At 45.6% G+C, this 14937-nt stretch overlaps 1 protein-coding gene across 31 annotated transcripts in view; it reads right to left on the reverse strand.

Moving 5' to 3' along the window:
* Tcf7l2 (transcription factor 7 like 2) overlaps window positions 1–14937 on the reverse strand; it is a 201530-nt gene that overhangs the window by 82004 nt on the left and 104589 nt on the right. The window lies entirely within an intron of this gene.

Here is a 14937-nt window from a genome sequence, read left to right on the forward strand (position 1 = left end):
TTCCGCTAATATGTTTCCTGACAACATCAAACTCCACAGGGTCTGGGTGCTGTAATAACTGAATAATTGTGCAAACGAGGGCTAATTTCTGAGAAAAATGTGATTTCAGGGCTAATTTCTGAGAAAAATGTGATTTCAACCTCTTCAGGTGTTTATGAAAAACAAACCATTTTGGTTGGGATGTATCACGGGCAATAAATTAATTGCACAAAGTGTATTAAAAATGCTTTCTGGATATTAAAAAAGAATTACAATGAAGTGTATAAAGACAATTTAAAAAAAAAACCAATAGATTCCTAATATACAGGACAACCTTGGTGCCATTCAATTCAAAATGGAAACACAAAAGAAAATTTGAGGTAAGCTTGTCACCTCCACAAACAAACACTCCCCACCCCACCCCCAGCCTCAAAATGACATTGTACCCCATACATGAGCTCCAGAAAGCATTACTCTCTTTCCAATTGAACCATCTGTGCTGCAGGCATTCACAGTGGCCCCTGACAACTATGGTGGTATAATCAAAGGTTAAATCCACCTGACATAGCTGCTTTAGAATTCATTATTTTGATACTATGCTATTTGCAATTTTCCAGTTTCGAAAGGGGAGTTGAGATAGATTATCTTTGGTGAAACCTAAGGCTGGAACTATGTCCTAACCCAAACACTGATACCTGTATTGGTAAAAATTAACTGAAAGAGATTTTATATGCATCTGGCAGGTGGGTATGTTTATACAAACAGAAAACCGAGCATACGTGAACTTGCTTTCATTTCTTCTAGCCAGCAAAGGAATAGGCCACGGCCAAAATTCAGAGCCCTTGAGAATAATACGCCCAACATTCTCATGTTTAGATGGCTTGTTCTACCATCGATCTTTTAGGGTTTTCTTAAAGACTCATAAACCTAATGTGTAACCAATAAAATAAAATTTCCTTGGTAAGTTTCTACTCCAGAAACATAAGGAACATGGAAACCAAAAAGAGCTCCGGAGAGCACTGATTGATCATAATGGCTTTAAAAAGAAACGGACTCAGGCAGGTTCCATCCTGAGCAGAGAAACCTTAGACTACATCAGGCAGGAAGCAAATGTGAAGGGTGAAATCTGTCTATCATCAGGATGTAAACATTCCTGCACTTCCTAATACTTAAACAGGTAAAAAAGCAATACCCAGAACAGTAAACAGGAAGAAAAGCAAATACACACACACACACACACACACACACACACACACAAATAAGAAAACTCATCAGGCTGGAAATAACCTCTCCAGATCACCACTGTCTGGGAGTTGACTGATAATCAACCCCACCTGGAAGGATTTCACACACACTCACACACACACACACACACACACACACACACACACACACGAGAGAGAGAGAGAGAGAGAGAGAGAGAGAGAGAGAGAGAGAGAGAGAGAGATAGCTCTTATCAGAGGAATGCTCGCATCACTGGAGATAATGTCCTAATCCTTAGCAAGCCTACAGAAAGAGTAACTAGAAATAGTAACCATTTCCTTGATTAAAGATCTGTAATGCTTCAGAGACCATGAACTCTGAAGTCATCTTGCCCCAATGGCTGCTTCCGGAGATCCTGTTAAGATACATACTTGTTAAAATATGTGTACTACTCAACACATCTTTGCCCCCTAAATGATCATTACCATGAGGACATTTAACTTCTAAAACAGGGAATCCACTAAGTTTCAAAATGTTAAAAAAAAAAAAAACTAACTATTTTTGAATCAATATAATGTGGTTCGTCTAGGCTGTGGGATGTTATTCAACCATACAATGAAGGAAGTGCAACATAGATAAACCTTGAAAATAGTGCGAAGGAAGCCACTCACAGAGGGCCACAAATTTCCACAATCTTACGTATCTACGAGATGCTGAGACTAGGCAAAGCCACATGGGGAATCGAGAGACAGAATGGTGAGAGCTAGTAGGTATGAAGGGATTTGCGAGGGGTGGATGGGGAAAAGTTGATGAAAATAGTCTCACTATGGCCATGGTTGCTTAAGTCTGTAAATATACTAAAAAGCCACTTTAAATAGTGAGTCGAACAGTATGTGAATACGATGATTTTTTTTTTTCAATTCTAGAGTCTAAATTGACATAATTGCCACTAGCTCATCTCTGGGTAAATGCTTTATATTTAACTCGAAGCACATTTTCTTGGAAATGAATAACATGACTGGGCAGGAGAAGAATTACTATCCTCATTTTACAGGGGAAAGGCAGAGGCCTAAAAAGCTTCTGTTTTCTTTCACTTGGCTGGCTGGATTTCCACAGGACATGAGGAAAAAGACCATAAATTATAGGGGAGGGATGAGGGTCACAGGTCTTATCATTCGTCAAATCAGGGGGGATTGATAGCTCTCTCCAGATGTCTAAAAATGTTTGGGGTTGGGCCATACAGACAATGCTACTAAACAAAAGACACTTGCTTTACTGGAATGTGATTCTGAATAGCCTAAGATTAGGGTTAAACAATTTAGCTAGAAAAGCGGGAAAGGGGGAGCATCTCCCTTTCAGTTGCTATCTGGAGGGGTGAAAATGCACCCAATTAGATCTGTCCATATAATTTTCACATCAAACATCCTGTTCTCCTAAAGGCAACTAATGGCACAGCGAGCTGTGGATTTTCCCAAGTCCTCAAGAGCAGTGACAGCCCTCGGCAGCAGAGCCACTTAACATAACAGAAGGTTAAAGTGAGAGCCACAAACACTTGCTTTTCTTAATTTACACCTTTCATTTACTTCCCCAGAAATGTCACCGGAGAGCCACAAAATCTATGATGTACTGTCAATAGATGATTTGTTCTAAGAACAGCATTCAGAAGGCAAAATGTGGGTCCTAGAAGGTAATGTGGGACTGGGAAGGAAAGAAAGAAGGAAGGAGGGAGGGAGGGAGGGAGGGAGGGAGGGAGGGAGGGAAGGGAGGGAGGGAGGGAAGGAGGGAAGGAGGGAAGGAGGGAAGGAGGGAAGGAGGGAAGGAGGAGGAAGGAAGGAAGGAAGGAAGGAAGGAAGGAAGGAAGGAAGGAAGGAAGGAAGGAAGGAAGGAAGGAAGGAAGGAAGGAAGGAAGAGAAAAGGAAAGGAAAACAGAAAGAAAGCTTTAGAAGCAAAGGTTATTTGAGATTTGGTCTTAGTTTAAAAATAAAAGCAATTAGGTAACTAGAAAAGCAAATTGTGTGAATATTTTTAAAGAATACTCCAAAAAACTACTAAGCTATCTTTTAAGCATATACAGTAATGGGCAACATGTAAAAAAAAAAAAAAAAAAAAAAAAAGGAAGAAAGAAAGAAAGAAAAAAGCAAGTTGAAATGTGCATTTGCAAACGGAGTTGCCATTCACTTGAAGATCTCCTTTGCTATATCTTCGTCTATTCCTGGCTCGTTCTCACTTCTACGTGACCAAGTGCTCCCTGGCATCTGGGTGATTCTCTATGGTGGGCTAACTGCCCAATGGCACCCTAGCTTCTACCCCCTCAATGAGACCGCACCCCACGCCATCACCATCTCCAGCTAGCTCTGTGGTACAGTCACCCAGTGGAAACAACTGAGGTAAGAGTAGCTGCCATATCTATAAAGGGACTGGGTAAAGGCTCGGGTTGAAAATACTCAGAGCACTGCAGCCACCATCCCCAAATGCAAGCTCTGGAACCAAAGCTGGCATGGGACGGCAATGATGGTGGCATAAACATGCCAGCCCCCTCCTCCCCATGACCCGTGCAGAGCCTTTGGCACCATGCCAGGGTCCCACACAGCCCCCAACAGTGCCAAGGGCAAGGCTAGGAGAGCTGAAGACGGGAGTGAAGCAAGGGGCCAGGCGTGTGGCTGAGGCCTCTTTAAAAGGTACAGCTTTAAGAAGATGCTCATCCCTAATAGCCTGACCCTCCAGGAAACTTCCACTACACACACACACACACACACACACACACACACACACACACGCGCGTGCGCTTTTCCGGAAAGAATGGGACTGATAGTAGCAAGTTGGCAAATGATGCTATTTTTATCTCTGATCTCCTTAAAGAAAGAATGGAAAGTACAAAATAACAAAGTGAGCCCATGTCTTAACTCATAAATCCAGAATGTTCTGAATAAAGATCCAAGATGAGGTGTGTGCTCAAGGAAGAAAGGTGCTGGCGCCGGCGGCCCAGCTGACCTTTGGCATGTGAGTCAGCCTGGGACAGCCCTCCCCAGCCGCCCGCCACACACACACACACACACACACACACACCCTTCAGCAAACCAGCAAGAGCCTGCAGAGGCCTAGACTCAGGATGGATAAGCTGCAGGGCCCGGTGCGCAACGCCAGTGCAGAGAAATGATTGCTATATCGCCCTCGTTCCTGGGGTGCGGTCTTCTGGACGCTGGGCCAGCGACTCCTCCAGGAGTGGCCAGGCCACAAAGAAGGGCGGGCGGGCAGCAGGGCCTGACAGCCCGGCAAAGTGACTCATGCCGAGATGAACAGGTTGGGAAAGGAAGGCAGAGGGAAGGGAAGCGTCAAGAATGCCTTGTAAACCTTTACATCCAAACACCCATGATCATCAAAAAAAAAAACAACCCAGGCTTTTAAGGCCAAATGTCACCAAGGTAACTGGTAACTGGGTGGCTTTCTCTCGGGGACCCAGGCAGGAAGAGACCTTGAACTCCACCTGAGGTCAAACCTGTGGACCACGAAGACATTAGCTTGAAAAAATAGAGACCCTCCCAGGTAAAGCAGAACCAGTTACCATGCACCCCATCTGCCATACCCATGACGGAGGGAGCATTCTGGGAGGGGACCCCCACAGTGCTGTTACTCTAGCTCAGAAGCTGGAGTACCACACATGAATTTCTTAAGAACCCTTGAGAGCTGGACCCTGGTGGCTCAAGCCCGTGATCCTAGCTACTCAGAAGGCTGAGATCTGAGGAGCACAGTTCAAGTCTAGGCAGGCAAGTCCAGACTCATCTCCAATTAACCACCAAAAAAGCCAAGTGTGGCTCAAGTGGTAGAGTGACAGCCTTGAGTAAGATAGCTAAGGGACAGTGCTCAGGTACTGAGTTGAAGACCCAGGACTAGCACCTGTGTATGTGGTGCTCACATTAGAGGAGGGGGGAGGGAAGGAGGGAGGGAGGGAGGGAGGGAGGGAGGGAGGGAGGAGGAGGAGAGGGAGGGAGAGGGAGGAAGAGGGAAGAGGGAGAGGAAGGCAGGCAGGAAGACACCTTGAGCCAGGCTTGAGCCAGGTATGATGGCTCAAGCCCGTAATCCTAGCTACATGGGAGTAATAAATTGAGTGCCCAAGGTTTGAAGCGGGTTTAAAGTTCACAAGAGTCCATCTCACTCAGTGGCTGGGCACGGTGATACACACCTGCTATCCAAACTATAGGAAGAGGCACAATGGCTGGCTACACCTGCAGAATCATAGCCCAACCCAGGACAGCCACAAAGCAAAAAGGGATGGAGGCTTGGCTCAAGGAGTGAGTGCCTGCCCAGCAAGTCCAAGGCCCTCAGTTCATTCCCTCAGTTCCACCCCATCCTCTCAACAAAAGGAACCTTGAGAACCAAGGTCTTCACATTCCTGCCTAGACACTGGAAACTTCTCAGAGCCATTGCTTACCATCTCCCCAAAGGTAGCAGATTGCTGCACCCCCAAGTCACCTTTCACTCTCCATAAAAAAAACTCTCCTCACCAGTTTGCTAAGCACTATCCATTTGCCCAGCTGCTTTTATTGCTGTAGTTTAAAAGGAAGTACAGAATCTGAAAAGCCCTCCCAATCTCTGGTCACTTCAATGAGTTATCTGATGGCAGGAACATCAACAAACCTCCCCCAGTACCCCCCCCCCCCACCTAACTAACATCACACTACTAACTCACACTAACATCTCTCTCACACACACACACACACACACACACTGCCTATGGGAATCCACTCCAGTCAGGAGGGTGTGGAAGTCCTCCATGAGTCTGCCTGGTGGCAGTCACCACCTTATTGTCAGAACCCACAGACTGGCCAGGACAAATCTCCCTAGACTGGTGAACGCCAGCTCGCACATAAACCACCCAGCCGTCTGGGGCTCAGCTCGGTTTCACTTCAGGCACCAGCAGGGTTTGGGCCCATGCCCAGTTCCAACACTGATAACATTCCTGCTGCTGCTGCTTCAGTAGACAGAAAAGTAAGTGACTTCTCCCCGCAGAGTGTGAGCTATAAAGGCGAGACCTACAGATCTTTCCTGAAACTCCCCAGGAGTGACTTTCAGCGGCAGGGAAACCAGCACCATCCTTATCTACTCTGATGTCACCAAGGACAGGGGCTCCATCTTCTCGGTCCTGGTGCCTCCACGAAGATACAAGTAGGGCAAACGTCTGCTTAACACTCTCCCTGGCCACAGAGGTGACCAGTGGCTGCCTCCACCCAACGTTCTATGACTCGTTCTCCCATGGCTCATGTCCCACTCACAAAGTCAACCCAGACATCTGTCTCCCAGCTTCTTATAGCAAATGGGGGAGTGAGGCTGAACAGAGGGGAGGAAAAGAAAATCGGCAGCTTCCTAGAAGCCAGGGCTTAGAGAAGAGCTTAGGTAAGCTCTGTCAGAAGTCCCTCTCCGTGCCTTGAAAGAATCCGGTCGTTGAGACCATCTATCCTCTTATTCCACTGATAGGAAACTGCCGGGACAGGCAAATCCATGGAAGCAGTCATCGCCTACAATTGGGAGAACTGTGGGAAGTAGAAAATGAGCGCTACGGGGCAAGTTCCAGTAAGGAAGGTGGTGATGGCTGTACAACTCTCGGGCCTACCACCACCACCAAATGCACAATTTAAATGGGTGAGCTGTATCGTTAGTAAATTTATATCTAAATGTCTGGCACACAACAGGCTCGCCAGACGGAAGGTCCACCTCGAATACCCTCCCTCAAGGCTTTCCCAGCTGAAGCGGAAGCGCAGAGAGAAGGGCCAGCACCACAGAGGGCAGGCCAGACAAAGACCTGTAGTGATCTGAACACAGTTGCTTTCCTCACCACCATTCATCACTGTGGGACCAACTGCTTTTTAAATAAATAAGTAAATAAATAAATAAATAGATAGATAGATAGATAGATAAATAAATAAATGGAAAGTCCACAAGATTTGGGAACTTCATGGAAGCTACACACCTGGCCGAACACATACATCACTCACTATCTATCTGCAGGATTCTCCTGGGTCAGTGGCCTCCTACAACAGCCAGGCCAAAGCAATCGGGCCCAAGGCAACAGACCAGGGATTACATCAGCTTCAATGGAAAGTGAAGTCCATGACTGGGGCTTGGGTCAAAATACACAGAGAAGGGAGAAAACAGGCACCAAGGACACTCACGGATACCTGACAAAAGCCAAAGAACTTTTCAGGCCCGGTAAATGCAAAATTAAATGAACTGAATTCCTTCTAATTCCCCCACCCACACCCCCCACTGAGTTCTCGCACACCACCCTGTCATGTGACCCAGGGGAAGCCCCTCCCCATCATCTTAACAGTTTTTCCTCCTTTCAATTCACTGATTGGTTCACTCAGAAAGGGCACCCAGTCCAACCTAAATCCAAGGCAATCAGAATGCTTCCCTGAAATGTTTGCTGAGGAAAAGCTAAGTAAAGGTTGGCTTCCACCAATCTTCTGTGAGGATAAGAGCCCCTGACCACCACCTCACCCAAGAAGTGCAATAAGAAAACAAGGAGGAAGAAAACACCACAGGAGAAAAGGAGAAAAAGGCAGCTCCCAAGCATGATGTCCCCTAGTGAGGACAGCATTTCAGATGTCCCTAAGCAACATCGATCTCTGCGGATGCCAATGACTGGCTATTGGAGTCAATGGTTCCCTTGTTTGCTTGGTCTCTGACCCCTGTCACAGTTTCATTAGATAAGACTTTCCAACTTTAGAAAGGGGGAGGAGCTTCCATATTCAGCAACGTTCCTGTCACACAGGTAATAAGGACATTATGGTCAAAACCCTTGGCCTTCTTAACTAGCAGCAAGGCCGGCCATGGTCTGCCCATTCCAGGATCTTGACCCAAACCATCATTCCTACTGAAACCCTCTGCCCTAGAACAGGGCACTGAGGGTTTCAGTGGAGCCCTCGCCGAGGCCTTAGGGCTTTCACAAGACTTACTTCCAAAACACCCTGCACACATTCAAACAAGTCAACTGCAAACATAGAAAGCCCTCTACCAGGCAAACACCAAACATGGACTCCTTGTGACATCCGTGGACTGTGGGAGTCTCTCCCACACCACGATCCCCACGCCTTGGTTTTATTAGCAGATCTAACAGAGCACAAAGCTTGTGGATCTGAAGTCAGAAAAGAAGTGGAATACCACACTCATCTCACTTCTTCAGAATTCAATCTTAGGACCTGAGCAATAACTTAACCAACAGCCAGCCCTCTCTCATCACCAAAATAACCCTTCTGATTAGAGTTCTAGACTATCTGGTTCAAAAATGGACTCAGCCCTGTAGATCTAAACATTCACAAGTAGAAATGAGAAGCTATAGAGAGGCACACGCCATAGCCAGCATGCCCTCAGTGGATGTACAATATACCAACTGCATACAGAAATCCTCCTCAGACAGAAGACCAAACTGAAATACTTCTTTTAAACATCTGCAAATTTCCCATTCCCCCTCTGACTACACATGCTATTCCTAATGTCCATCTTGTCCACAAGCCCTTTCTATGGGGGTCGACCCACCCGCTGAGCTTTTCAGGAGATGATGGCCAGTCCTGGACTTCCTTTGGTAGGCGCTATGTCAGCCTCGGGCTGGACAGTGGCTAGTAACATTGCCTGGCATACTTCTCCCCTCCATCCATAAGCATAACCCACTCCTCATTCCTCATTGTTTTTACATTAGGAGCTCTAGGAATAATTGGGAGCCCAAGGACATCTAGAGGGCATCTGTGAGGTTAAAAAAAAAAAAAGTCATAGCAGAGTGTAAGCAGGCAAAAGGAAGGGGAAGGGAAAGGGGTTACCTATAAGGCCAAGCAAATCCATGGGGAGGCACCAAAGATCCTGGTATCAACATCTACTACTGGAGTCCTTCAAAATGCCTGGGGTTCAGAACCTCCTCCTGCCTGCAAAGCCTCCCATAGCTAACATCCAATAGTCATTTAATGCTTGAGTTCTGGATTCTGTGAACTCTATCACCATGGCAGACTCTCTTTTCCTGATTCCTGTTCAGGACTTACAGGAAAACAGACACAGACACACAGACACACAGACACACAGACACACACACACACACACACACACACACACACACACACACACGCTTCCCCTTCTTAACCCCTTCCCAGTATCCTGGATCATGACAAGGGCTTCTGGGTAATCCCCTTTCAGAGGGGCCATTTATTGAGTCCCTAAGTGAGAGTCCTCAGGTATGTGGGCTATAGGAAGCAAAGGAAGAGTAGGCAGAGTTGACACGTTCAAAATCTTTTTTGTACAGTTATTGCATTTTGATGAGACAGGGGAGTTGTTAGGGTCTCGCCTCACCCACTATTCTTTGTAAGAAAAGCTGTCCAGCACATTTTCACATGAACTGAATGGTATCTGAAAACTGTGTCTCCAGGCAGGTTTAACAAAGCACTGAATGCTTTCAAACCTAACAGCATTTTGAAAGGCACTTCGGGAGCTAACTGAAGTTCATAAAATTATGTCACATGCCATGGAAGAAAACTTGTACCCAATTAAAAATTGCTTTTAAAGGCACCCAGAGAGGCCAGGAACTGGCTCATATCTGTAACCCTAGCTACTCCGGAGGCTGAGCTCTGAGAATCATAATCTGAAGCCATGGTGGGCAGGAAAGTCTAGGAGACACTTATCTACAATGGACCACCAAAAAGTCAGAAATGAAGCTGTGGCCTAGGTGGTAGAGTACCAGCCTTGAGCATAAAAGCTAGGAAAGAGGGCCTAGATCTTGAGTTTCAGCCTCAACGATCAAGGGAGTGGCATACAAATGGACAAAGTGAGCAAATAATGTACATTATATAAAAGTCAAACTATATAACTTGTACGGAAGGATAGAATGGTGGAAGAGAATGATGGAAGAGATGACATTGATCAAGGTGCATTATACTGATAATCTAACTTCTAGAACTGAAACCTCTTTGTACAACTACTTAAATAATATTTTTAAAAGAGAGAGAATTAACAATATAAAGCAAATTCTGCTTCTCAAAGACTGCAAAGCTCTTTTCTCTTATACTATTTTTCCATTTTGTAGTCACAGCGCAGAATGACACACAACTCTCCCCACCCCCAACTTACAAAGTGAAAACATGAAAAGACCTACCTAAAGTCACACACACACAACACGTTTGTGAGTTGTACTAAAACAACAACTCCGGCTCCTAGAGTCTGGATGCAGCATTCATTCTTTTCTACCCTGGAATTTAACTTTCAACACACTGAAAGTTTTTATGAAATCTCAACATCAGTTTACCAAATCCTAGCTCCACTTCTCATTTAATCTAGCAGGAAAAAAAGTATACACTGTTTCTCAGAAGTCTCACAAGAAAACCTTAGCAACAGGAGCAAAATTTTGGCTGTGGGGAGGAGTAAAAAAAAAAAAAAAGGTGGGGGTGGGGAGGTATAAAGAAGTTTCTAGATAATAAAATAACTTCGTAACCTACACGAACTCACATTTAGAAGCCCAGATCCAATTAATCTGACATTAGTCAACTCTGCACTACAATCCAAGCATTTGAAAATTTACTTTAGGTTTGAGTATTACCAGAAAGGAAAAAAAAAAATCTTGTGCCAGCAAGCAGTCTGTAGTTCATTTCTTTGTATGACAACCTCAATGCCAGAACTCCAGCCCTCCTGGAGCCCATCCTATAGGCTCTTAGCTGGTGAATTTAGTTCAAGGCCCTCAAAGTATATATCATTGTCCAATTCACATAATATGTTAATAACCGCGGGCTATTATGTTGATTTATTCAAAACTGCTCACAGCAGAAATGCATATTCTTCAGGTCATTCTTCAACGGCATGTTCAAATGTATCACACTTATGGTAAGGTTAACGTGGGTACCCGCTCTTCCCAATAGAATACACAAGAACAGCAGTACATTAAATGCTCTAACATCTCTTTCTGATAAAGACTCTATGTCCATTGTTCCCAGTCATGCAGCTGCCTAACTCTTCCCAGTAGGGAGATGGGCTAAGGAAAGGTTGGGATGTGGACATGTTTTCAATGGAGCGCATATGGAGAGGCAAGCTGGCGGGGCAGTCCTGCCTTGCGCTCTATCAATGCTAGCAACTCTCTTGAACAGTCAAAAACAATGGGAACCTTTGGAACTACAACATATTATTTAGAGAATCCCACAAAAATCAGTCAGTAGGGTCTTTTCGGCGCTGATGTTAAGCAAGCCACACCTAGTGACTCAGAGTTTGTGGCTGCTCTTTCAAATGGAGCAAGTATATGGGCCACCCCATATACTCTGAGCACCCCCATATGATCAAAAATGGGCCCCAAAGTTTCTTTCATAAGATCATCTAAAACATATATTCACCAGCTTCCGTTCTCAGTATACGCCCACACCTGATGCACTGGAACACCCGCTGTTTGTCTATTTACACACCTTGAAAACCTAGACACATACACTGATCCAGGTCACCTAATGCTGTTCCTTTTCCTCCCTGAAAATTTCTTCTTCAGGGTATCTCTCACAATTCACGATGTGCTAGAATTGTGAAAACAGCAATGCTCACGTCCCTTCAATCTGCATTTTCTCTGGCTGCTTCTTGCTTTCCTGTGCTGACACAAACCAAGTAGTAAGAATGGCCACAGATTGCCTTCCTTACATTGACACAAAAGACATTATCTTTTGCAAAGCACTCTGAGTATTAATAACAAGCCCCTCCCAAAAGCTAGGCAAGGGACCAAGGGGAAGGGGTTCCACTTCTACGAACCCATCTGACCCTCACATCAGTTTCTTAACTATGCCCCATACAGGAGGGAGTTATTATTTTCCTTACTCGAAGCTGATTCAGCAAAGAGACAGCTAAATCAGGTTGAAGGCATAACTTGCCCACCTCCAAAGCCAGGGACTTCATTACTGCACAACACAGCCCTTTCTCTTCTAAAGTCCTAGCTTCCCTGGTTCTTTACAGGTGAGGAAACCAAAGCCCCCCTATTAAACTACTAATAGGAAATCTTGCTATAAGTGGAGAAAACAAGATAACGGGAGGCAAATATTGCATGAGTTGAGCAAGTCGGAAGGCAAGAAATACTTCTTTTATGTTAGATTAAAATGCAGTTCTAAACCAGGCACCAGTGGCTCATGCCTGTAATCCTAAACTACTCAGGAGGCTGAGATCTGAGGATCACAGTTTGAAGACAGCCTAGGTAAGCAAGTCAGTGCAATTCCTATCACCAATTAGCTACCAAAAGGCCAAAAATGAAGCTTGGCTCAAGTGGTAGAGCACTGAGCCTTGCGTGAAAAAAAGCTAAGGAAGAGAATCGAGGTGGGGGGGGGGGGGGGGGGACACAGAGGAGGGGTGGAGCACTCTAGAGGTGCTGCCTAGCAAATAGCATTCAGAAGCCTCCCTCTAAACACCCTGCCTCATACTAACTTCCAGAAAGAATAGCTGGCACCAGAACAGCCTCAGCACCTGGACACTGCAACTCTGCTTGGTCCAGGGAGACTTCACTTTTTCACTCCGTCCAATGGGATGATCTAGGCGTCATTTCCCAGCACAGGTGAACCCACATGGACACAGGGAGGCAGAGCATTCACTGTATCTGTGGTCATTCCAGGTAACCATAGCAACAAACCAAGTTCCACAGCCTGCTTGCCTAGGCACGGGCATTTCCGCGGAACAATCTACAAGCCTAAACCACAAGAAGAGGAGAAATTTCATTTTAAGAAACAACCACGTATTTTCCCAAGCCCTCGACCGCTTCATTAATGCTTGCCTTCTTTGGGGAGAAGAAAAATTGGCTGAAACGTCCATGGTAGTTTTATATGCCGTGAATTGGCAATGTTTTGGAACAAAAAACAAATTTTGCACAAGAGTACTTATGGCATCATTATCGCATTTTCCAAGCCCAGCTACAGTGTGTGCCAGGGAGAGAAGGCGGGGGTTGTAAAACAGTAGTACCTTCATCAGCAGCCGGCCTGAAACAAGGGGGCTTTAGAGTAAATCTTGGTCCGTGTGCACATTTATGGCAAAAGTAACCCACGTGCATTTACCTTATAAAAGTGTTACAGGTAGGCATACTTATGTAATTTATTTAATGTTCTTTAACATCTATGCTTACTTGGGTTTCATACAATTTATGAAGTTTTCAGTCTAGCCTGCAGAAAAAAAAAAAAAAAAGGGGAAAACAGAAGCAGATGTGGGCCTCCTACCCACATGTAAATAAATGTTCACCAATCTCCTACTACGACTGGAACTGGCTGGAAAAGGCCTCTGTGGCCCTGGACTGGTCTCTTCCTCTTTCTCAGGAGCACTGACCCTGACAGTATCCTGGTCCTTACAGTCAGCCTCAACCAAATATGCAAAACACAAAAAAAAACCAACCTTGTTGTCTGAGTCCAAAGTCAGAATCCTTTCTCTTGCAAAGCAAAAGGGATAGGCCCAGCCAGACTCCAGCAAGCCCTTAACAATTTCCCCCATGTGGCAATAAACACCTCCCCTTCCCCCCCAGTGTTCCTCTAGACATGTCTATTTCAGGAATCCCCCCCCCCCCCCTCCGCCCGCCCTCAACCTACTTGGGTGATACCTAATCCACACACACGCTCTCGTGCAAGCCAGGTGCATGCGTGCCTATACGCTTCCTCCACTGTCTGCTCTTCTCCATGCTTGGCCCCTCTGTTTAATATTTACCAAATCTCTTGGCAAGGTTCTCCTTTCCGAAATAAAAACTCTTCTCACTGCTCTTTTTTTGGCCCCTTTTATCAGCCAAGTTAGAAGGTCTCAAAAGAAGCAAGCCACGAGAGAAGACAAGAGGATGGGAGAAGATAGACTTGAACACCTCAGATAACAGAATCAAAAATCATAGCACACCTGAGTGGGCTCGTGTAGCTAGGCTCAAACTGTCATCCCAGCTGCTCAGGAGACAGAGGCTGGGAGGGTCATGGTTTGAAGACAACTCTGGCAAAAGTTGACAAGATCCTATCTCAACCCATAAAAAGCTAGGCATCATGGCACGCACCTGTCATTCCAGCCATTCAGGCAGAATGAATAGGAGGATTTCCATCGGAGATGGTCTAGGCATAGAGACCTTTTCTCAAAAGGGGGTGGGGGGTGTGGCTCAGGTAGTAGAGCACCTGCTGAGCAAGCCCAAGGCCCTCAGTTCAAACTCCCACCCCCCTCCCACCCCCCACCCCCCACACACAAGGTTCCATTTACTCTCAAATTTCTTGACAGAGCTCATGCACTTGTTTCCTCCTCTTATTTCTACCTCACTCCCCTAGCGGGAGCAATGCCACAACCCAGAGCCATTGCGATTCAAGAGTGCACTTAAGAAAATGGGGTCTGGGGGCGGGGAGGGGGGGGGTCGAGCTTACTGTAGACTGCTTCCATGTCAGGGAGGAGACCCTGGTGTGATACCCAATTACCATAAAAGGGAAAAATATAAAATAGTTTAAGAAACAGAGAACACAAGGAACATGCTTTTTAGCCCACCATAAAATCAACCAAATAGCTTGGTTTGGGGCCCTGAAGTCAATAACTGTCAAAGGGGAAGTTTACTAGGAAATAAATACAAGCAGTAACCTATCAGAAGAATATTTCTAGGCTTGAATTTATGCCCCCAAATATGACGACAATGACCCCAAGGATATGAGGAACACATATGTAGACAATTGGCAGGGGCAGTGTCATGGGCTTAGAGCCACGCCTTCAAGTTCAGCTTCCTATGGTAAGCCTCAGAGAGCCCATAAGAGACAAAACTCTGCAAGCTCTGTG

This window comes from Perognathus longimembris, chromosome 2 (genome assembly GCF_023159225.1).
Source record: "Perognathus longimembris pacificus isolate PPM17 chromosome 2, ASM2315922v1, whole genome shotgun sequence".
In the NCBI taxonomy this organism is placed as follows: domain Eukaryota; kingdom Metazoa; phylum Chordata; class Mammalia; order Rodentia; family Heteromyidae; genus Perognathus; species Perognathus longimembris.